The 25,245-nt window shown below is 35.4% G+C and overlaps 1 protein-coding gene across 1 annotated transcript in view; it reads left to right on the top strand.

The window, feature by feature from the left end:
* Positions 1 to 25,245, top strand: part of LOC126751710 (polypyrimidine tract-binding protein 1) — a 523,263-nt gene that overhangs the window by 38,086 nt on the left and 459,932 nt on the right. The window contains exon 3 of the mRNA XM_050462189.1: positions 902 to 968. The gene's annotated coding sequence lies outside the window, so the exon portion shown is untranslated. The remainder of the gene's footprint in view (positions 1 to 901; positions 969 to 25,245) is intronic.

Below are 25,245 nucleotides of genomic sequence, written 5' to 3'. Positions count from 1 at the left end.
TTCCACAAATACGGTATTTGAAAAATATATAAATGACGTATAATGAAATCTCGATTATCACTTTATCATGCGAGAGTATAAAATGTTCGGTGACACCCGAACTTAGCCCTTCCTTACTTGTTATTTTTCTAGTCAATACAAAAATTGTAAAAAATAAATTGTTTTATTTGCTGCGGTCGCCATTCAGAAGTGACAAAGAGCATATTTGAATTAACGGTCACGCTGTTTGCCATTTAGTTCACTTATTTGCCTTTGTTTTCAATGCCTAGTTGTGTCCAAAAAAATTTAAATCAATTGATTTACCAATTTGCGGACAATTTTTCATTGAAAGGCATTTAAATGAACTAATGGTATTTCTGTAACAAAAGCCAAACTCGTGTGTGGTCTGCCGTTTAGGGCTTACATAAGTGTCTACGTAAAGAAACACATTGTTATTTCGCAGTATTTACTACAGTTTTTGATCTCTTTGTAAGCAATGTATTTGACATTTTTTTCAATTGTTATCGCTTCCAATCCTAATTTACTCATTTGTTTGGCATTAAGCTGATAATAATCAAACAGATCCAAAAAAAGCACTCATTTTGCTGAAACCTAATCCAAGCTCTGGATATATATGTAGGTATTTATTTTCAGTAAACTAGTGTCTACGATTACATATCTGATATAATAGGAGGATCTGACATAATAAGAGAGATCCCAGCTATGTAGTCGTACTGGTGTAAATAACAGTGTTGAAATTATAAAAAATTTAACTGTTTAAAATATTTCTCATATTCACATATTTAAATTGTAATATCGTAATATCATCGGAATTTTTCAATATATTTACTTAGCCAATTTAGTAAAATAGTAAATCCTACTTGATTATGTATTTTTATGTTTTCTTAATTCTCTTTTGCAGAAATTGACTATCTTCTGGACATTATAGTGGCATACAAAAATAATACATAATAGCGGATGGAAAAAATGTAAGTACCCCTTTTTTGGGAGCATTTTGGATTTTTTAAACCTTTATTTTGTAAAAAAAATTTTCCTTGATTATTTGACGAGACATCTTTATGAAATTTTTCGTGGATTATTGTGGAAGGTAACTACAAGTTGCAAAAATGTTGTTTAGGATATTTAAAAACGTGTCGTGAATTTTGCATTTCTTAAGAAAGTGTATAGCTATTCATCATATATCTTTTGAACCCTTCAAAGTAAATCTGATCTGATAAATTGCATTTTTGTCAATGTTTTTTCAATCCTCGTAATAATCGCTAGTAGCATTTTTCTGGTATAGTAGCCAAAAATCGTACGGAGCCAAATCAGGCGAATAAGGTAGTTGCGACTAGATAAAGTTAAGTTTTTGGAAAAAATGCCGTGAAGAACCAATACAGTATGACATGGTGCATTTAAGCGATTGCGACATCACTCGAGACTTGATGCATTTGAGACACAAAACGTCCAGAGCGCAGTTCGTCTTTAATGACTTCTTGGACCATTTTAACCTTGTTTTACCACTTATATTCGTATGTATAGAACAAAACTTTTGGTGCGCGCATTATTTGACTTTGTGCGGCTATGGCGTGGCCTACAAGATCGTACGATTTAACACCTGAAGCTCTAGGCGATTGTTGCCTTGGAAGAAAGTATTCGGTGTATTATTGCTGCCATATTCCCCAGTTACTGTAAAAAGTGGTTGAAAATCATCCCTCTCGGCTGGAATTTATTCGAGACGCGGTGGTCACATGCACGAAATCATGTTTAAAACAGAATGTATACCTTTATCTTTTTCGTAAAGCTAAATTCTTGCCCAGAACATTAAATTGTAAGTGATTACTTCTTCTTGAAAACCACAAGTCTTGCTGAAGTATGATCTTGAGTTTTACTAAAAATAAAAACTTGAATAATTTCTTAGATTAGCCATATGTCCGTTATCAAAGTACCGCGTCTGGTAAGAAATTATCGTGGCATTCTATAAAAATACTCAGTGACAAAGCGTGGAGAAAGTAAGTTATCAAGTGCAGTAATTAGTGGTTTTCAGATTAAAACACGAAAATAAATTACAAAGCATTTTGAAATTGAATTGGTAAGTAAAGCTAATTTAATTTTTCGAAATATTGAGGCGATTTTTTACAGTGAATTAAAAAAATTCTAAAAATGGTGAATTTTAAACAATTAACGAATGGGGTGCGTTATATTGCTGAAAAATGTAATAAAAGCCAGGGAAGTTATTGCCGGTTGCAACAATGAGCATCGAGTCATCAGGAAGAAGAGACAATGGCGCCCAAAAATTATAACGAAAAGAGTTGATAAGCATGTTGGATGTTTCCAATTCTGATACCTTCAAATCACTTCCAAAAGTTCGTGCACAGGTTATAAAAGAAGGCAAGAAAGCGCCCTCTGTGCACACTGTGTGTAATAGATTGCGCCAAGCCAATATTCACGGCAGCGTTGCAAAAAACTCTCTTCGTTACTCCCTCGCGCTCACCCGAACAAGAACTATCATACAAGTGCACGCTACCCACAGTTAAGTTGGTGGAAAAGGGCTAAATGGTTTGGAAATGCTTATCTGCCAATGGCCCTGACAATATTGTCGTCCTGGAAGCAAAACTTACTTCTTTAATTTATTTAAATATTTTAAAGGAGCACGCCATCCCCGAGGGTCAGCGACTAGTGGGACCGGATTTGCTTCTTCAATAGGACAACGCGCCCATTCACACTGCAAAAGTCATCACAGAATATCTAAAAAATTGAAATGATAGTGTATTGAAATGTTAGTGTATTGAAATGGCCTCCTCAAAACCCTGACTTGTCACCAATTGAAAATGCTTGGGCAATCCTTAAGATGCGTATAGCGGAAGAGAAACCCCGAAACCTGGCTGATTTGAAGGACTGCTTCTATAACATTGGGAATAATTTTCCTCAAAATGAGTGTTTGAAGTTTTTCCACTCCATGCAACAACGATTGGGTCAACTAGCTACACGAAATTGGATATTAAATAATTTGATAACCAATTTTTTTACATGCAACTTACTGTATGTGTTTATGTTTACCTTTTATAAAAGCAACTAACTTATTTATTGATTTAAAATTACTTTCATTAGATACTTTAAAAAATGGTCTCAATAAAAAATTTTAGTTTGAAAAATGTAAACTTTAAAATTTTAATCACTTCGCTGATTATATTTTACTTTGCTAACTTACTTTTTCTACCTACTATATGTATATATGTATATAACAGGTTGAATATGAAATGTCAGTCCACGGTATGTCATAATATTATATTTAGACTGTATTTAGGCGGGTAGAGGGTCAAATTAATATGGTTATTAATCGTAGTTTTTTTGTATTATCTCATGACTTGATTTCACGGAATGAATTTTTTGCTTTCTCTACCCATAAACACCATCTATGTTATTTTAACAACAGTTTGAATTTCTTAAAAACACCAAAATACACCTAAATATATTGCCACATATCAAATCGCATGACTATGAAAGTAAAACAAACAATGTGCTTGTTAAAATAATATTTTACATACACATACACAAAATAGTGGAAAGCATGCATTTCGAGTCATTTGTATCTTTCCGGTAGAATATTTAGTTAACGCAATTAAAACACAATAAATATATCTCTTCCCTTTCCTTACATTACTTACATGCCTTGAATATTAGGATATATTCGCACTCATATACATACACATACACACATTTAACACAGGAAAAACTAACCATTTTAAAAGCTACGCTTGCGGCACTTGTCTTCCGTCTTCCGCTGTTAGTTAAATAAATTCAATGCCTAAGTACCCAACAATGCAGTCTATTCAAATTGTAACAAAATGCTGGCTAAAATCCCGAAACAAAGCACTGCAACAACACCAGCAACGCTAACAAGTGCTTAATAGACACTTGTTCGTGCACACAGACACACGGACACAAAGAGTTGCATGGCGAGTTCATTTCATTGTGCGCCATCCTCAATGTTGCACTCGCTCGTCGCAGCCATAAAAGCGCAACAGTTGCCAGTCCGCATACACACACACACACATATATATACAAGCACACAAGTGCGCAATTTACGAATTTCGTGCAGCCAGCAGCTAACAGATGGCAAAAGGAGCGATGGTAATAAATCTTAACTCGAAAAGTTGTTACCAAACTTTGCTACAAAAACAACAGCGACAACAATGCGAAAGCCAACCGAGCTAGCAGGCGGCTTACCAACACAATCTATTGTACTGGTGCATGGTATTGGTGGCTGGGTGACTACACCATCGCACAAATGCAGCGGTCCAAATATTCACTGTCCGTCCGTCCGTCTGTACGTCCGTTGTGTGTCTGTTGGCCCGAAAATTGTTATTGTGTTAAATTGCAATTTGTGTGCTGAGGCGCAACGCCGAGCAAAGGATTTTGCTGGTTGTCGGTAATTTTCGCACATTTGTACCAAAACAACGCTGCCGACATGGCGTATACGTAACGTCACAGTGAGCGCTGCAGATGCGCCTTGTTTGTATGGACAAACTGTTGAATGTTTTTATAGAGATGTACAAAGTAAAATTTATTTGTGACGGGATTGACTGAATTTACTTGTCATAATAAAGCATGTGACATAAGAAATGATAAACAAAAATTATAACCTAAAAATTGCGAATTTGAGTGATTTTAAAAAGGTGGAAGGAATAGTACTGGATTTGAACAATCCACAATGTGGCTTTATGTACATTAGCGTTGTACATATTTAACATTATTTCATTAATAGAAATGGTAAACCTTGAGCCTATTCAAGAGTCGTTCAAAATCCGCCTCGTCGTCCTATCTCCAGCTACATAAATTATTAGAGACTGGCAAAATCCTAATTTTTCTTCACAAAAGTGATGCTAGAATGGCCTTAATATTAGCTGTAACTGTAGAATAAAGAAAATTATGGACAACAGTGACATGTTTTAATTTTATTTCGGGATTTTCGTCTACATCCAACGCCAGTCTAGAGTTTACTCTATTCCCTTACATTACAATTCTCCTCTTCACATTAAAAATACAATTACTTGTATGCTATAATAGCATTCAGCGTTGTAACGGATTTCTTTTTAAGGTGATTTGGCTTAAAGTACACGATGCTAATTGAAAGCATATTGTTAGCCAATTATGAATATAATTGTAATATGCTGACCAACGATGGTTGTTACCATTCTAAATTAATGAGCAGCAAAAATTACCAAATTATGGGCAATAAATTATTTTGTTTGGAAACTCAAATAAGTGGCTCAAAATTATTGCGATAGTTTGGTCTAGTTGCTTTGAAGTGTATGGGTAGTGAGATTGTAGTTAATATTCCTACTATTAGAAGGTTATTGGAAGTTACAAAAAATACATATTAAGAGGACATAAAAAGAGAAAATAATAGGAAAAACGTTAACTTCGGTTTTCATGGTGGATATTTGCTATATTGGCTCGATCTAAAACATTAATCGGATATTTAAGCGTTGGCTTGGATAATGGCTCAAATTTCGCAGAGATAACTTGCCAGATAAAAAGGTTTTTCATACAAAGGCATGATTTTGAACAAAAGTATTGCGAATTTTAAATATATTTTTAGGAAGGCAGGCACATTTTTTCTAGATAGGTGGGACAGCGTATAATAAATGCAAAGCGTCTGTTTGACAAACTCCGAAAAAAGTACTGAAAATCAGATGTCTAAAAAAACCGTTATAAAACTCATGTTGCCAATTTAAAATTAGTCATTTTTAATTATAAATAAATCCACAGTCGTGGCAGAGATTGAAAAATGTCTGGATATTAAAGATTTGGGCATTTCTGAGCCTCTCATAGGCCTCGAGAAGGCGTGATATCTCCACTTTTCTGCATCGCAATAATGAAGAAAATGTTAGTGGAACTGGAAAAGCATATGCTGACTATGTGGCAGTTTCGGTTAGAGCTAAGTTCCTGAATACCTCCGCAAACCTTATGCGGACAATTCTAAATGATATTAATTGATGGGAAAGGAGCTGGTATGTTCACCAGGAAACACAATATTGCAGAAATTTTGAAGCCAATTCTAAATGGTGCCAGGCTAGTAATAGGAGATAAGGCAAGTTAGCCTTAGCAGTTGTACGGTCAACTATAACTTACGACTTATTGGCATCATGGGCAATAACGGCGACAAAATTCGCGGTAAAACGTATGGAAAGTATGCAAAGAACAGCCATTACCTCTATCAGTGGAGCCCTCAGAACAACGCCAAGTCAGGCACTAATCGCAATTCTACACTAACTGCAAATGGAAGCGAAATCAGTTCTAAAACTGAGGGAATCTTCCCTGTTATGCTTTAATATTTCTGCATGAAAAAATTACCTTTCACAAGAAAGTCATTTTTTTACCATGAAAATTTTAAATGCGTTCCCCAATATTGCTTTCCCTTCAAGAGAAGAGTGGGGAAGAGACAAGGTGGACAGGAGTATGCATCTACACAGATGGTTCCAAAATAAACAAAGTGGAATGTGGAGTGTTCTCAACAAAGCTAAATACCAAAATCGCCTTGTCTTCCACGCGGAGATCACAGCAATAAGTGCTTCTTGTTCTGTCAAGGAGTGTGCTCACAACAAAGAATACTTTCATATATATAGATAGTCAAGCGGCTTTCAGATCACTTAGGCTCAAAGAGTCTCTTCTAAGATAGTCGAGGATCTTGATCTCTTAGTGGATCTAGTATCCTACTGTACGATCAACTTACAATGGGTTCCAGGAGATAGTGATATCCCTGGAAACTGTGAAGCAGATGAACTAGCCAGAATAGGCACCACTCTACATTTAGACTTGTAGATATTTAATCGACAAACATGTTATAGATATAGCTGTGTCACGGTGGAAACAATCCCTGGCTTGCTTAATAAGCAGGCAAACGTGGCAAGAATGGTACATGCGCCGCACATGCCGACCATTAAAATAAATAAGGAATAATATAATGCTAGTCCTGATGGTATAACAATGGGCCTCCTAAAGGCCTAGTTGCGACGTAAGACATTCACTCTACCTAAACTCACCTAACCTAGTTATGAATTGCAATAGTACGTACCATATAGTGACTTATATTAAGTTCACTTCCATCCATGAATGCAAGTAAGTATTCAACGGAGCCAAAGAAGGATTTAAGTACTAGATTATTAGCTCGAAGTTGTCCAAAGTATTGAGTATTGTATGTTCCTCTTTATTTCTATCTCTCATATCCTCTCTTTTCACCTTTATATTCATCTCCATGTTGATAGTTCAAAGAAAAAACACAAATGTTTATTCTCTCCTTCTTACAATGTGTCATAAGCGTTAGTTTCTTCAGAGATTCGCTAAAAATTGACTGAACCCAATTCGCAGTAAACAGCTGTACAAATAAGGTCTGCCTAAAAGCTTTTTCGTTAATGAAAGTTTTTTGATATTCGAGGATTCAGGTAATGTAGATATGGGCTATACTAAGATTGAGAGTAGAACTTCTGCTTGACTTCATCTTATTGCGGAAATATATTATTTTATTAAAAACCTTCGGCTTCGGCAAAGACAGCCCCTCTGGGTCCACAATGAAGCTATTATTGTGCAATTATCCACAAACTAAGAAAATCTGTAGTTTAAGATGTCCTCTTCCAAAAATCGATTGATACTATATTATCCATTTGTCTATTCTCATGAGAGCACAAATCATAATTTTATAATTTATTTTGTTAAATTTTCGTCAAACTTTCAACCTTTTCGGTTGATTTTGCATGACTTTCGACATCTATTATAGTCCTTTATGAATATAGCGCAACCAAAAAACTTCGATAATTACTTTGAAAGCCCACGTAGCGTACATAAAAAATAAATAAACAAATAAAGTAAAGAATTCATTTAAAATTCTGCTAATTGAAAATTTTAATTAGCCCGCTACTCATTTATTATTTAATATCGACATTAAGCACAATTCGCAAATATAAGTATATATGTATATTTTACTCTACTATACGCACAATAATCAATTCATTTAGTTGTTGTAGATACACTGCAGTTCAAAAGAGTAAGAGATGTAGTATATATAATGATTTTTGATTTTTAAAGTCACTGGCGCAATAACAAATTATTTTGCAGTGAAGTTTGTAACTCACAATTGGAAACATTGGAGATAAAAAATATTCTATAGGCTTTTTCTCCAGAGAAACGGCTCATGTGACGGAACCATCGATTTTGAAGCAGAGCTAAAGCCATACGAACTGATCATTAAAAATCAAGTTTTTGTATGAAAAGCGTATTTTAGCTTCAGTGAAATCGAAGTTAACGTGAGCAAAAAATTTTCAACGAAACTGAGGGTTTTGCAATTTAAATGATTTTTCTGTTGAGTTATGACCATGTGCAAAAAATAATAAGACTTATCCATAATTTTAAAATTCTTAAAAATTTATGCGTCTCCCTCAAAATTCCCCTTGGCCCCAATACAATTGTGCCAACGTATTTTTCAATTCTCCAAACAGTTGTTAAAATCAATTTCTGGAATAACCTTCAATTTAATGCCTTAAATTGACGGTTCCCACGGAGCGGTTATTTGATACGGAATACGGTGCATTATCGTAGCGTAAAAACCAAGAGCTGTCGGTCCATAATTTCAACCTCCTTTTACGAATAGCTTCCTGCAAACGACACAATGACACTTTGGATGGTCGGAAAGTATTTGGAGTGCACCACACTTCGATAATCGAAGAAAATTGTCAATATAACCTTGATTTTTGACTTGCGTTGAAGTGTTTTTTTCGGCTTCAGCTCATCTTTGCCACTATATTCGGCCTATTGACTGTCTGTTTCTGGATAGTAAGCATAGATCCAAGGCTCATCACCAGTAATAATACGTTTCATGACATTCTGGTAGTCGAAAAGCAATGTTTCACAGACGTTAACGTGACGCTGTTTTTCGAAAAAATTGGGTGATTTTGGAACCAATCGTGCTTTTACTTTTCTTAGGCGCAAATGATCTTTTAAAATGTTTTCACTGTTCCTAAAAAGTCTTACTATTTTTTGCCCATAGTTTTACGAAATTATAAGAGACCAGTTTGTAGAGCATTCAACTTCCTACAAGATCTAAGTAACGAGTTATCTTTTCAAGTAGTTAGTTGGATATGAGATATGCGTTTTTCTATTCGATTATAAAAAAAAAAATAGAAAAATGTTAGGCGATGAGGTGTCCAAGAACCTATTTTTATAATATCGAGCGAGAAGAAATATTAGTTTTTTTTACCCACCCTAATGTATACCCCTATTATATTAATCACTTTTATAAAAGAAAAATTATTGCATTAATTTTAGAAAAAAATGCATAAAAATAAATTCGTTTGCAGGTGATAATTTCAATATTTTCCACCCACTTTTTGAAGGCATATGTCTATCAACTATAGCTAATCTATTGAAACAGAGTGTATAAGTAGATATGTAACTCCTTTTTCACTGCATCAAAAACATATAAAAATGCAAATTAATAATTGATTATGCATATGTGTTTTTCCATAAGGCAAACAATATTATATACTGACATATAAACTACGTGGGAGTATATAGCAGTCACCTGTAGAGGAAAAATATAGGTTTTATAGACACAAGTGAGTTTCTTCATTGTTTTTAAGAAACTTGATTTATAACTTTAATAAGTATTTATGTATGTATATATATTTTGGCAATTTTGAGTGACAAAATATATGAATTTTGTGCATAATTCAACTCTAAGGCTACCTAGCGGTACCTTTATACGCCTATAACATATGTTATAGATTGAAGCAAAACAAAAATCTGGTGAACTGCTTATGAATCAAGCAAAACCAATAATTTTTTGTCTTTTATCTATACTTTTTTCATTAAATAACTGTAATTTTTTTTAATATTCCTTAATTCAAAAATATTTTCCGAAATTCTAAAACGCGTTTGAGTTCAAAATTCACGCGAACGCAGTCCAGTTTGTAACCAGTCAATCATAAATCCGCCTAAAACGAAAATTTCCATCTTCATTGCAAATATTATGCTGAATGCATATAATATGTGTATTTGTTTGTGATGCGTTGAGGCGAAATCCTTTTATATATAATTCCTCGCTAATACCCACTAATCACTTTTCTATTTGCTTTGCTGAGCTTGTAACTTGCTTGTTTGCATGTATTAGTATTGTAAACAGAAGTCCGCCTCCCACAAACCAGCTATCCAAACACACTCACACACCCGCACACATCGACACACACACTGCAGCGCAACGCCTTATTGCCACATTGTTGCCACACTGTAGCGAAGAAAGCGAAAGTGAAAGTAAAGGGCTGCCGGGGTGGCGGGTGAAGCGCATGAAATGAGCAGAAATTGTAATTGTTTACACGCCGACACACACACCATCGCACACACACACGCTTACAGACGGCTGTGGGCGTTTAGAAGGGTATGGGGGCAAGGAGCATCAGCTGCATGCTTAAGCGAATTTTCAATTATTTCGTTACTTTTCAAATAGTTTCAAAAAGTTTTATCACTGCCAACTATTCCCTGTTTACATAAGTAATGAGTTTACTTAACAACTCGCTTCACAAACACGCCCACTTACACACTAACACAAATACCATGCATGCATGCATGTGTGTGTGTGTGAGCAGATGTGCATAATAGTTTTTCTGTGGATTTAGCATTTTACCGACATCAAACACAAACGCCTGAAAACTTCGAGGTGTGATTGTACACCTGCCGTTGCATGTGTGTGTGTGTGTGTGTGGTTCGTGGTGTTATGTCAACAAATGTTGCATTGGAAGTTTTTATTTTGCTGCCTTTTGATTTTATTGTGCCCACAAACGGTAATGATCGGTGGTGAGATTAAAAAACAGTTATGCTGGTTAGTTGTTTGCCTTGTCTGCTGGTCGCCAGCAAATCGTCCATGTGTGTGTGTGGCTATTTACATGTTTTAATGGAGTTTAGTTGGGTTGCTGTGGTTCTTTTTATTATTTAGAATATTTGCTTCCATTTAACTGTGTATATATGTTATGTGTAGAAGTTGTAATTAACCCACACACACATACATACATTTTATGTATACGAAAGACAGCAAGTATGATCTCATAAATAGTTGTCCGAAACTTTCGCCCGCACATTTGTTTGCAAAGTGGTTTATTATTATTATTGTTGCATTGAGTCAGCATTTGAAAGCGAGTTGTTGTTTGCATAACTATGAGGATTTTATTTCAAAGTTTCATATCTAATGTTACAACAACAAAGTTTTGTATAGAGGCAGCAGCAATATCGCGCTTAGACTTATAATAAAAGTTCGTTTTTGCTTGGGACCAAGGGTAAAAATATTTTAATTAAAAATTTTTTACGAAGATTAAATTTTCAATTTGTAATAACTAACATTTTGGATTAAAAATTCAAGTCAAATTATGACTTACATTAATTTAAAAATTAAAATTCAATTTGTGTCTTTAATTTTCCATCCATTTCCCTTGAGGTATCCATAAATTATATAATTTTTACAGCCTTTGCCTTTGTTTGTTTTGGTGTTGCGTTGAGAAAATTTTCCTAACTACAATCATTATGACGGCTGTGAATTCAAATAATTGATCATGAAAATTGTCCAACGAGAAAAATAATTTTTATCAGGCAAAGAATCTATCAATATTTTGTACAGGGCACTCGAAGTGTAACCAATTAAAAAAGCTATAAATTTGGTTTGGAAAATTATTTTTATTTATTTTAAAGTACAAAATGTGTGAAAATAATCATTCGCTTTCGCTCGATATGACCACCTTTTGCCTTAACTATGGCCTTGAGACGGTCAAAAAACGAACCGCAAGCTACCCGAATGTGACTTGCCGGTATTTTGGCCCACTCACGGACAATGGCATTCTTCAGCATATCGAGACTGGTGTATTTTTATACTCTCGCAACAATGTTGCTAACGAGAGTATTATAGTTTTGTTCACATAACGGTTGTTTGTAAGTCCTAAAACTAAAAGAGTCAGATATAGGGTTATATATACCAAAGTAATCAGGGTGACGAGTAGAGTCGAAATCCGGATGTCTGTCCGTCCGTCCGTCCGTCTGTCCGTCTGTCCGTCTGTCCGTCCGTCCGTCCGTCTGTCCTGTCCGTCCGTCCGTGCAAGCTGTAACTTGAGTAAAAATTGAGATATCATAATGAAACTTGGTACAAGTATTCCTTGGCTCCATAAGAAGGTTAAGTTCGAAGATGGGCAAAATCGGCCCACTGCCACGCCCACAAAATGGCGGAAACCGAAAACCTATAAAGTGTCATAACTAAGCCATAAATTATTAAAGTGATTTGGTACAAAATCGCATTAGGGAGGGACATATTTGGAAGTATTTTTTTTGGAAAAGTGGGCGTGGCCCCGCCCCCTACTAAGTTTTTTGTACATATCTCGGAAACTATTATAGCTATGTCAACCAAACTCTACAGAGTCGTTTTTTTCAGGTATTTCCATATACAGTTCAAAAATGGAAGAAATCGGATAATAACCACGCCAACCTCCCATACAAAGGTTATGTTGAAAAATCACTAAAACTGCGTTAACCGACTAACAAAAAACGTCAGAAACACTAAATTTTACGGAAGAAATGGCAGAAGGAAGCTGCATTTCAATTATAAATCTGACAAATTGACCAATATTTTCGGTAAAAAGTCAAATTTAGGTACAGGCTTTTTTTAAAAATGAAAATGGGGGTTGAACTTTTTTTTTTGGATTTAGACCAGGTGGCGCAGAAGCATTATTCTCAGTCGAACTGAAAAGAACCGATTTCATTGTGTTGAAATTCGGCTATATATTTTCTTACCCATTTTCAACGTACTAGAGGAATGCATCATACCAAATGTTGTTGAAATCGGTTAGTCTCACAAACATGTGTTTTCCAATATAAACTATTTGACTCCATTCCCTGTCATTTTTGTTTACCTTATGAACGGAACCAATTTATGATATCTCAGTTTTTTAGCTTACAACGTCATTTTATATTTATAACTATATCTTCTCGATTGTTAGATGAATAAAACCATTATACTCTGTAGCAATATATTGCAAAAGTATAAAGATGTCTCGAACTTAGCCATTTTTCTTTGGTTTTTGAAAGCAATTTGCTCTCAAAGTTCAAGAGAAAACTCCAAAATTTGATAGCACTGAAGAAATCGGTTTTAACTCTTCAGTGTTCAGTTTTCGTTAACTTTCTTGTATCGAATTTAGCTAGCTATTTCTGTTGGAATTTTTACATACATTGTGACAAAACCCGGAAATTGTAAATAAAACGCTAAATATTTAATTATACATCAATATTATTTTGTCACCTACACCCCACCAGATGTAATGCACTTTGGCAACTATTTCTCCAGTCCTCGAAACACTTTTCATAAACACTTTTGGATATGGCCTTCAGTTCCTTCAACGAATTTTGTTTTATCTGTTCCGATCAACTGAAAACGGGTTCCATTCCGATGATTGTTGACTTCTTTGCATGTTAAACTCATAAACCCATGTCTCATCGGCAGTTATAATACTCTCTATGAATATGGGATAGGAATTCGCAAGATCAAGCATGTCCAAAGGGACCTCTTTACGGTAGTCTTTTAGAAAAAAAAAATGCAGCTTTATCGCTGCGAATGGAGCAAGAACGTATTAATAACCGAAATATACACTAAAGTCATTCGAACGGACTCGCGAGAGATGTCTAGCTTTCTTGCAATCTCTCCAACATTTTTCTAATCACCATATCCTTAAATTTTTTAATATTTTCATTATTTTCAGAGTTGAAGGTCGTCTAGAACGAGACATGTCTTCAACGATCTCTCGACTGTATTTGAAGGCTTTTTACCACTCGTAGGCTTGTGTTTTTGATAGAACTGAATCACCATAAGCCTTTTCCAACATTCGCAACGATTCCGCACACGAAATTTGGTTAGAAGTACAAAATTTGAGACAAATTCTTTATTCGATATTTTTATCCATGCAACATCGCAACGCACTACTGTGGTGTACCGACTTTAGTAGCTGCTGTAAACCAACTGGTTGACAAATCGCGCTCATGTTTTGCGTAGTAATTACGGACAGTCCTCCCAACTAAGCGAAATACATTTTTTTGAAATACTATAGAAATAATGATAACTTTAGACTAAACAAAATTAAGCATCTAAACAAAATACTTTAATAACAGCCAATTATCCTAATTGCAGAGAATGAGAGTTACATTAACTGTTAATAAGCAAATAGCCTATAATATTTTTACTAGAGCAGCAAGGACTAGTCTGAAATTTTAAGAAAGTTCACTTGCTATAGAAATATGAAAATGATAACACAATAAAGTATGCTCCAGTCATCGCAACCACAGTGAAAATAATGGTTTATCTATAGGCTGATGGAATACAAACTTCCGTAAAGAACGGTATATTAATTTATTTTTTATATAGGAAAAGTTAACATTATTGATGCAATGACGACTTAGGTATACCACTCGATCAGTCGTACACAAATTTTTATACTCAGAACTGAATGATGCTTGTTATCCTTAGAAGGAGTCCTCTAACACTTTATAAAGTTTGCATATGTATATATGTAGAATATAAGCGTGGTGGGCTGAGTCTATTTAGCCTTGTTCGGCTGACGGTAAGCCAGTGCCACAGGTTTTGCGATAGTGACATGAGAGCTTTCACTCCACTTTTTCTCAATTTTCTTCCCAAAAAAATGTACATTTGTCGGAACGTTCGATATCGGACCGCTAAATCATATACTAAACTGTTAAGTCCTTGTATGGAAAACTATTCTTTCTGGCAAAATATCTTTACGAAATTTGGCACAGATTAGTTTCCGAATGCACTTGCGAAGAATATTATCGCTTTCGTGCAGCTAAAGTCAACATATTTTCTTGCCTTTGTTTCGCAATCATTACATTTATCATAACAAGTTCAGAAGGTGTGGCAATTTTCTAAAATTTACAAGAAATTTCAAATATTTTATTTAACAAAACATTACGCATTCCATTTCGTGAAGACTTAAAGTCCTCCCATAAATCAATTGCTACAATTTCAATGCCCGAAATTTGTTCCGATTTCACCCGCGCGCTCGCAACGGCATACCTTATTGTAATTTGAATCAAAGCCGCTTGTAAATGCGCGTCAATGGCGTGTAATAAATCAAGGCGATTCTATGCGAATTCAAAGGATTTTAAAACAGCACCAACGAACAACAAGAACTGCGAAACAAAAGAAAGCAACAACTAAAATAAGCGATTTTGCGATTAGATAGCGCATAACATCGGCTTCCGGTCGACGCCAACACCAGCACCAACAGCAACAGCAACATCGTAAATTGGCTTGCAGTCAGGCAAATTGACAAGCGTCAGCCAGCGACTGAGTTAAGCCGCACTCAGTTGGAGGGGGCTATGGCCATCTGTATGTGCGTTGAAATGTGTGTGTGCTGGGTTTGGCAACTGACTGATTTCCGCCTGCAACATAATCCACTGAAAGCAACAAATGATTACAATCGATAGAGCGGCAAGGGCCTCAATACAAAGAGGGAAAGGTGTTGAATGAATAACGGCTTCATTTCGTATTTATTTGGTTGAAAGCAACAACCAGCAAATGTCAAATTGTTGCCTTTACTCTGCGAGTTCTTTGCCCAAAGCAACTGCTGCCTTACATACTAAATGTGCTGGGTCTGAGGGAGCAGCAGTAAGCTCATCGCCGGCTTGCAAGAATGGGTATCTATTCTTTCAAGCCTTGTGTGTTGTTGTTGTTGATTTTGAGCGCGTGTTGAAAATAATTTACTACAGTTTCTTCCTGTTGTTTTTGTTATTATGTTGATTTTATATTTAGTTGTGCACACATACAGTCGCCACTGCGTATACGCAACCTGCAAGATTATTCGTCATTTCATTAAATTCTACTTAAAAAGTAGGCGCCAAAGCAAAATTTAATAATGTTAAAAGGAAATGTTTGCTTTTAATTTTCATCGGATATACAGCGTTGGCGTTTTGCGGCACTGTGAAAAATTAAAAGTAAAAAGTGCGTGGATGATTGCCAGTTCAGGTGTGCGCCCGACAGAACAGCTTTTTGGGCGACAAGCACAGAATATTAAGTAATAAAAAGTCTAGTATATAAATATTTTTTATGCACACATATACACATATATATATACACGTGTGCTTTTAAGAATTGCCTGACCCTCAATACAAACAAGTCCAACAACTGCGTTACGATTTGTCTTTGTATTATATGTACAGGCAGCGCATTGCCACAGCACACCAACAGTCAAACGCGTATATTTCTCACCTCACTTCCACGCTGTCTACTCCACTGACACTCCCTTTGAAATTGAGTCATTCGGTTTGTGCCACTTGCCTCTTGCCCCTGCCACCACTTTGTATACGTGCGCGTCTCAGGTCATCTATCTATTTGCTTATTTGTTTGTTTCGCTTATCATTTATGACCTTGTCTAATTTTTAACGGCACATTAACAAAATTAAGAAAGCATCTTGACTACATTCACTTCATTATACATACATTTCTTTTCAGTTAACTTTGTCGCTAGGTTTGTTTTATGTTTTCTTCTCTTTCAAGTAGCACATTAGAATATGATTTTTAAGGAATTCTTTTGACTGATAATACAATTTCTTTTCATTATTATTATTTAAATTAAATCTACTTGTATTTATTTCAAATAGACTTTTAGTGGAAAAAAGTAAAGACTGTAGTCTAATGAGATCTTGATATAATGATAAGCGCGTAGAAAATGTAGCGACTTTCATCCAAAGCTCTTTACTTAATTACTGTGAGGCTAGCAAAATTACTTTAAAAGATATAGTGTAGTGTAAAAATAAAATGTCTGAGTTTTGAAAACAAAATATTTTTAATTAGGTTTAGTAAAAAGAAGTCCATTATTTTTCCAATAAAAGTTTTCAGTTATATGTATCACGAGTTGTTTGTGTGGTTGCTGCACTCAGTTTTGTTTGAGCAAGTATTTTAGGTAATTTTTCAGTTTCGAAAACAGAAAAAAGTCACATGCAACGAATACCGAGGCTGAGTAATGACTCTAGTCAATCATAATTATGCTATATGGCGACAATGCCTTTAGATTTTTTTTTTTTTAATATTAAACAAAAAGTGTTGAGTCTTGTTTTAAAAATTGAAATGGGCGTGGCGTCGCCCACTTATGGACCAAAAACCATATCTCAGGATCCATAAGTGATGTTGGGAATGCCTCTCCGCTTGAAAATTTTTTTTTAATATCTCGATCCATAAGTGATGATCTCCCTATCTCTCTGATGCCAACATCTCTCTGAACGATTTTCAAGCACTATTATCTTAATAATAAATAATAGAAAATAATTTTTTAAATCACAACCAAACGGCTATCAAACATCAGCACAGTACAATGGATTCACTTATTCAACTCCAACACTATGTATCTGACACTCTCTCCATCAAAAAACATGCCACTATCCTAGTCACTGATTATGATAGAGCTTTTGATCGCATAGGAATACATGCAGTGCTAAGCCAATTAGCAGCTTGGAAGACAAGTCAAAAATTTTGGAATAGTAAAAGCTTTCATGACCGTAAGAAAATTTCAGGTTCGCATAAACCGTGTTTTATCTAGTTTGCAGCCACTCAAAAATGGTATACCGCTGGGCTCTCCACTATCGGTGTTGCTTTTTTTATCGCATTTGATATAACTGAAATATGCCTTAATACTAAAGGCATTAAACTCAGAATGTATGCGGACGATGTTATTATTTATAGTAATATAAAAGATCCCCAAACTGCTAGCAATATTTTTAAGAAAATACTAACTAAGAGTTGAAGAAATAGGGCATGAAATCTGATGCAACAATTTCCATTCCAAAGTGTAAATTACTACAAATTTGCAAAAAGACAAAATGTATATATCCACATTAATTTTTGAAAATACTGTAATATAATCCGTAAGCAATTTAAACACTTTAGGAGTATATTTTGATAAAAGGTTTAATATCCCGTATCAATGCCTTAACCTAAGAATTAACTTAAGAAAAATACTACTTATAATTAAATACAATATTTAATTAGAAAACGATGTTTTGTTCTTCCAAAATCTCTAATGAACGCTACAAAACCTTTAATACTTGCTAAAATCGACTACGGTTTACCTATTTTTGGATGGTGTGCAAACTCAGAAGCTATTGGAACCTCCTTATCATGCAACGAGCCGCCACCCATTAAGTGTACCTTGGCGGAATGTGGCCTACCAACAATAAAGGAAAGGGTATACGGAAGAACGAATACAAAGAAACAGCTGCCAAACACACACTAATTGAAATATGTACTCGAATCTGATTTGATCTTGAGCGCATATAGTTATTTAACGTATAAAATATATATTTCGTTATGTAACAAATCACAAATGAGCTCATTTACAGTACAACCACACATATTCTAACTCTCTTTTTTGACGTAAACACCGCTTACGTGGATATAGCCGACTAAAACGGCATACTTCGAATCTCGTCCGGATTAAGTAGCGGGTTTATATTTAGATGAGGGACTGCTTGGGAACACCGCGTGCTGTTGGCTCCCAACAGCCACATACACTTCCAGTACATCACCACTTAAAGCTAGTAATCGCAATCGACTTCTTGGCAATAAATTTCAGCTTCAGAACTTTGAAACCAAAAATTAATATTTACTTAATATTTACAGGAGTTTTAGTGATATAATTTCTTAAAAAAAAACGCACACTAATTGTTAAGGGCGCGCAAATATTAGTGTGAAGTACAATCGATATAATTAAGTTCTGAATATAATACCATTTAAATGGCCTCCACGACTTCTTTTGCGGACACGTATTCGATAAACCCAATTTTCAGAGAATTGAAACCTTTTTCCAAATATTAAAAAAATTAATATACAGAAACGTTATATCGAAGTGTTAGTAAGTATGCATAATATAATGAATACAAATCAATGTAAAAGTTGTCACTTTTCATCTTTAAAACTATTGACATTTCTAAAGCTTGAAGCGAGTCCAGTTTATTGCTAAAGACTAATGACTTCAAATAACCCGACACGAAGCAGTCGAATAGTGTCCAATTACAACTTCTTGGTGGCCATTCAATGTCACAATTTCTTGAAGTAATCGAATCTCTAAACTGTTCTCGCAGTAATTCGGTTATTGTACGTGATGTGTGGCACGTAGGTTCATTTGTTGGAACCAGTTATTGTCAAGATCAACTTCTTCCAATTGTGGCCATAAAAAGTTGGTTATCATCGCTCTATACCCCTCCCCATTGAGAGTAACGGTGTCACCAGCTTCACTTCGAAAGAAGTACGGACCGATGATTCCAGCAGACCAAAAACCACGCCAAACTGTCAATTTAGGTGAATGTAATGGTTAATCATAAATGCTGTTTGAGGCAGTCCCAATTCTTGAAAACAGCTTGGAAGCGAAAAATTATGGCCTTTAGCAACATTTGCCTGAACGGCAGCAATATTTTCTTTGCTTTGAGCGGCTCTTCGTCTTATTGACACTTGAACATTGTGTGAAGAAAATGTGTGCATACATGGCAAAAGCGCACTAAAAGTTGCGTGCTGTGATCAAATTGAAAGGTTTAGTTTATACTTCGCGTGTTTTTCGAATCGGTAATTTTTTTTTGTAAGTTGGTAGTACTATACGTATTAGTGACATCTACGCTAAATTCACGTCAAAATATGCATTAGTATTTGAGATACGCGTCGCTTTGTGAGGCTCCAAAAGTGAGTTCTTCGATTTTTACAATGTCTGAATTTATTGAACAAAGAGGTGCGATACTCCATCATCTCATACTGCATTGGTTATTCGTGATCATTTCGCCACATTTTCAACTAATATCGTGCCGCAACCACCGCATTCGCCTGATTTACCTTCGTGTAACTTCTGGTTATTCAGCAAATTCACATGACCACTCCGAGGGCACCGTTTTGTCTCCATTGAGGATATAAAAGCTGAATCGAAGAAGGCTCTGATGGCCATTACGATGGTGGATTTTTGTGCTATGATGCAGCGGGAGAGGATTACTTTGAAGGAGATGAAATGGACAAAATTCGCCTTTCAATTTGATCACAGACTTATTCAAAACGACTGAAACGATACTTGGAAATGATTAGACACAAGTGTTTTTAAATATTTAAGATACTCAAAAAAAAAAAATTTAAATATATAATAATTTTATAAAAGAGCTCATGTATAAATATGGCGTGATAGTTTGACAATCAGTAACATTTTATGTATTTTGAATATAGTTTACAGTTTTGTCAAGCTTAAATAGTTCTAACTTTGGGGGCTCCCAACTCGTAAATCCACATGATTTCTATAAAATCCTTTATAAAGCACTTTTATTGTAAGTGTTTCAATCCTCATTTATTTATCTTATGCTTATAGTTATGTCTATATTAGTATAATTTTACCTTTCCAACCGCGAAGTTAGACGATCTGTTAATGTGTGGCAACTAAAGTTTAAAAATTATACAAATCGAAACAAATCATTTCTATTCCCATTATTGAATTAAAATTCTTCAGTTCATTTGAAAATATTCTCCCATCTAGGTCACTTGCTGTTTACATAATTTAATTAAATTTGAAATCACATGAAATATTATTTTTACATGCTCATGAGACAATGATATTGAAATAACTGCAGCATCAGGTGTATATGGTAAAAATTACCATCCTTTTTAATTATTTATATTTTCCCCCTTTTCAACGATAATTTTTACAGAAATACACATATTCAGCTAAATACAACTGTAGATTATAAAATATATATATTTATTTTTTTTTTTTTTGTAATAATCTACATTCATCAACAAACAGAACTGAAAGACAGCAGCGAAAATAAAAATAAAGCGATTTTTCGTGTTGACAAAGAAATTCCGCGAACTGCTCAAATAGTTTATTTTGCATTATTTAGCAGGGCAGCGAGGTATGCGCGCGAAATTCATCAAATTGCTAGCTATGAAAACTATTTTGCAAGTAAGTGACTGACAGAAGTATGCAAAAAATGCACAAAGTGTTGCATTGAAACAAAGAAGAGTGTTTGCGGGTAGGTATACTATATACCTAAATATACAGGAAACAGAGAAATAATTTTTAGGCAGCGAAAAGGAGAAGAAGGGAAAGAAGCACGGTGCGAAATAATAATAAAAAAGAGGAGAAATTACAATTTTGCACATTTTTTGAGTTCAATAAAGATTTTTATATATTTTTTTCTATTTAAAAGTTCATATAGTCACACACGTCGGAAACTGGCATTGAATAAATGGATAAATTGATTTATTTGATAAGTCACCGACTTAACCAAAAAGCGACAAATCAACTTTTTAACTACATACATCTATGTACACACACATACTTAGCAGATAACGGTAATAGTGGACACTAGCAATCGTTCAAATATTTCCACAGCGCAAATGAATTCGAAATGTTAAGCAAATATTGATTAAAGACAAAAGTTGAATAAACGTTCACACTTTCACACCTTCGCAGGCAGAAGCCAGAAGCCATCGGCTGTCACCTGGTGGTGAAATATGTAGCTGTTCATGGAGCGAAAAAATTATGATATGGTTTTTAAGAGGCTAGTTTTTTGATAACTTTTTTCAAGTCGACACGCTGCGATTCATAATTTTTTTTTTATCGAAAACTTTTTTTATAAAAAATTTTTGAAATAAAGTTGAATATTTTGTTCTCTTTTTGTGAAAAATATATTTTCTTCTCACTGAAAACTATTACAATTTAGATGTTACCAGCTGGACAGCGTAAAATTGCGTGATCTTCGCATGATTTCATTAGATTTCTGAAATAACCACATTATAACCTCAAATATTTGGTCTATAGCGGGTTCGTTTTCAGGAAGCTAAAAAATGGAAAAATCGCTTATGCGTAAAATGTTCTATGAATCGTTCTAAACAATTTCGCCTAAGGGACTAAGGGTCAAAACCGCTTTTGAAGCAGCGATTTCTAAGGCGAAGGTTTTTAGGGATCATAAAAATTTGTTCGTCGGTTTTTGAGATAAGATTTGAGAAAATCGATACGAAGTGGCATTTTGAAATTCTATTGATTATTTATCGGAATTAATCAGATCGGTTAGCTATAACAGAAATCTTCCATACAACCAATTATTCAGATTTTTAAAGATCAGACTAAAAATCGATTGCTCGAAACCGATTTTAGACCCATAATCTCTTAGGCAAAGTTTTTCAGAATAATACGTAGAATATTCCCCGCATATGCGATTTTTACAATTAAGACCAATTGGGGACCAGTACCAACTCAAATTGAACTGAGGCATCGCAGTTCTTGAAACAAGCAAATGCTGCGACAGTCTTTCACAAAGAAAGAAACATACATACAGAACGGACAACACAGAAGGAAACACACATGCATGTTTTCACTGCCCAAAGTGCGAATGTCCTGCAAATACTGGTGACCAAAAATGCACAGACCAACGAACGAACGACCGAACGAGCGAGCCAACGGACAAGCGAATTACGAAACAAAAGACAGCTGCGGAGTGACGATTCAATGAAAAATCGAAAATTCACTTTGTTCCCAACTGCGATGGAATTGCTGAAGGTAGGGGGGAGGTGGGGGAGATTGGGCGACTGTGGAATGTCAATAATGCGAGTATTGGCAGCAAATGGGTACAAAAGCCGGCCTCGATGGCTGGACCGGTAGAGGAGCGGCTCGGTACAATGAGGTGTTGTCTTCATTCACTTGGAAAAGGCGTAGAGGTGTGAAAGGCTGCAGAAGGTGGCGTTGGTAAATACCGAAATTGACATATAATGGCAGCTGATATTCGGATATTCGATGTTGAAAGCCGCACCGTTCAAATTGGTTGCACAATGTGTGAAAGGTGTGCACGAAAGGCGGTAGCACGTGGCAACTAGAATTACGGATATCTGCGTGTACACAAGTCTACAACAAACAGCATAGCTTATTGCTATTACGACATATGAGCAAATCGCCCACTGGTGACGGGCGAAGGTGTCAGCCAGTAGAAAGGGTCATGTGTTTCAATGTATATACATATACCTTCAACCCGAAAGGGATCATGTTCACCCATAGAGTAAGTGAAGAATTGTATTACTAATTGGCAGATGGTGACAGGGTGCAACAACTGAAGTTTGCGTAAAGATATCGCCATCTTTTAGTATTCTTGACTATCATTGACTTTAACTCTAAATGTTTTTGAAGCTTGATCCCTGCGAACTTCATTTGTAGACTACTTATTTGATCTAGTGTGTTAGTAGTCTAAACTCCAAAAACAATATTCGACACGAAGTTAGTAATGAGTAGACACATTTTGATAAGTCCATCAACGAAATTCGTTAAATGGTGGCAGCAATTTTTATTTTTTTAGAATATAAAAAAAGTATGATCAATCATTTCCCAGATGCTTGGGTCTTGAGTTTTTTCCCGAAATTGTGGCGTGTGATTTGATATTTTGTGGCAAAAGGGGGGCATTAAAGCCTTAAATGGTCTAAAGGCTACTTTCTGCTTTTATGAAAACCTTTTTCACGCCGAAAATACTATTGAAAAATCGTCTTGTATTCGTCGTATATTTAAATATGTATTTTATACGTTCGTGATCCATTTCGAGGTTTCCTACTTTTTTAAGAAAAAACACAGAAATTTCATTCCCAAGAACATTCTACGGCGTTTATTTTTTGAAGATTATCTCATTTAAATATTGGCCGCGACTACGTCTCAGATGCTCCGTTGAGTCCAATTTGCGATGACTCGTTCGAGGATTTCGATTGGTGACTGGCGAATGACACGCCTGATATTTTGCTCCAAGGCCTGAATTAAACCCGGATTGTCCGCATTGACCTTAGACCTTACATATCCTCACAGGAAAAAGTTGATCGTGTAATATCACACGATCTTGGTGACCAACCAAACCGAACCAAAACGTGAAGTTATCTGCTCACCGAAGTATTCTCTCAATAAATCTATTGATTGATGAGATGTGTGGGAAGTAGCGCCGCCTTGTTGAAACCAAGTGACACCGGGATAACAAGCCTTTATTTCTGGCATCAAATAGTCGGTTATTATGGCGCGATAATGATCTCTATTGACTGTTATGTTCTCACCGCTCATCACTTTTGAAGAAATATGAACCGGTGTTTCCACCGGCCAGCAAACAACACCAAACCGTTGTTTTTTCTGGATGAAATGGCAGCTCTTGAATCTGTTAAGGTTGCTCTTCGTCCCAAATGCGGCAATTTTGCTTGCTTACATATCCATTGAGACAGAAATGGGTCTCATCGCTGAACATAATTTGGAAACGTCGGATCTTCTTGGAACTTTTCAAGAGCCCACAGAGCGAAGCGATGTCGCTTGGGAATGACGAGCGGCTTCTGTTCTTGCATAAGCTGTATTTTATACGCTTTCAGTTTAAGATCTCCATGTAAAATGCGCCAAGTAGTTCCATACGTCAGACCGAGTTGCTACGAATGGCGCCGAATCGACTATCCACGGTCTTCGTGTAGACTTTCAGCTACAGCTGCTATATTTTCTTGACTGCGTGCTGGACGTGATCTATTCGAACGAATATTATTCAATAATGAATGCTGGGCCTCAAAATGGGTGACGGTGTTGCGAATAATACGCTCAGTAAGCCGATTAGGTTGACCATAAGTTGAGCCAAGTACGCGAAAACATTCTTACAGATCGTGAATTTTCGTAATAAAGTTGCATAATTTGTAATCGTTGTTTTGGCGTGAGTCTTTCCAAGATGAAATGCCAAACAATACTGAACAAAAATAACATGACAGCTTGACACAACTCAAACGAGATCTGTCAAAAAAGGCTATTGAAAAAACTACCTCTACTTGGATCACCCGTTATTTTGGTATCAACTAACCATTCCATCACTATTGTCACCAACATATTGAAGCCAACGAAAAAAGATTGCGAAACTTATTTATTTATTTCCTCATATTATACAAGATTGTATTAAAAAATATATTTTATTATTGGCCCCTAGCAAATTCTAATATAATGTTATAACTTATAACATTTATAGCTCTTTGTAATTTAATTATATAGGCTTTGTTTGACAAACTGAAATCAAAGATATTATTTAGCCTTATATTGAAAACTCAATTTGACAGCAGCAACTGCAATTCGCCACCTGATCGCTGTCAATCAGCAATCACTCACCTCACCACAACTCACGAAAGGTAAAATCTATGTATGTGTATATATATGTATGTATGTA

The sequence above is a fragment of the Bactrocera neohumeralis genome, chromosome 2 (assembly GCF_024586455.1).
Source record: "Bactrocera neohumeralis isolate Rockhampton chromosome 2, APGP_CSIRO_Bneo_wtdbg2-racon-allhic-juicebox.fasta_v2, whole genome shotgun sequence".
Lineage (NCBI taxonomy): Eukaryota > Metazoa > Arthropoda > Insecta > Diptera > Tephritidae > Bactrocera > Bactrocera neohumeralis.
Note: the sequence above shows the minus strand (reverse complement) of the source record. Positions and strands in the feature narration are given on the sequence as shown.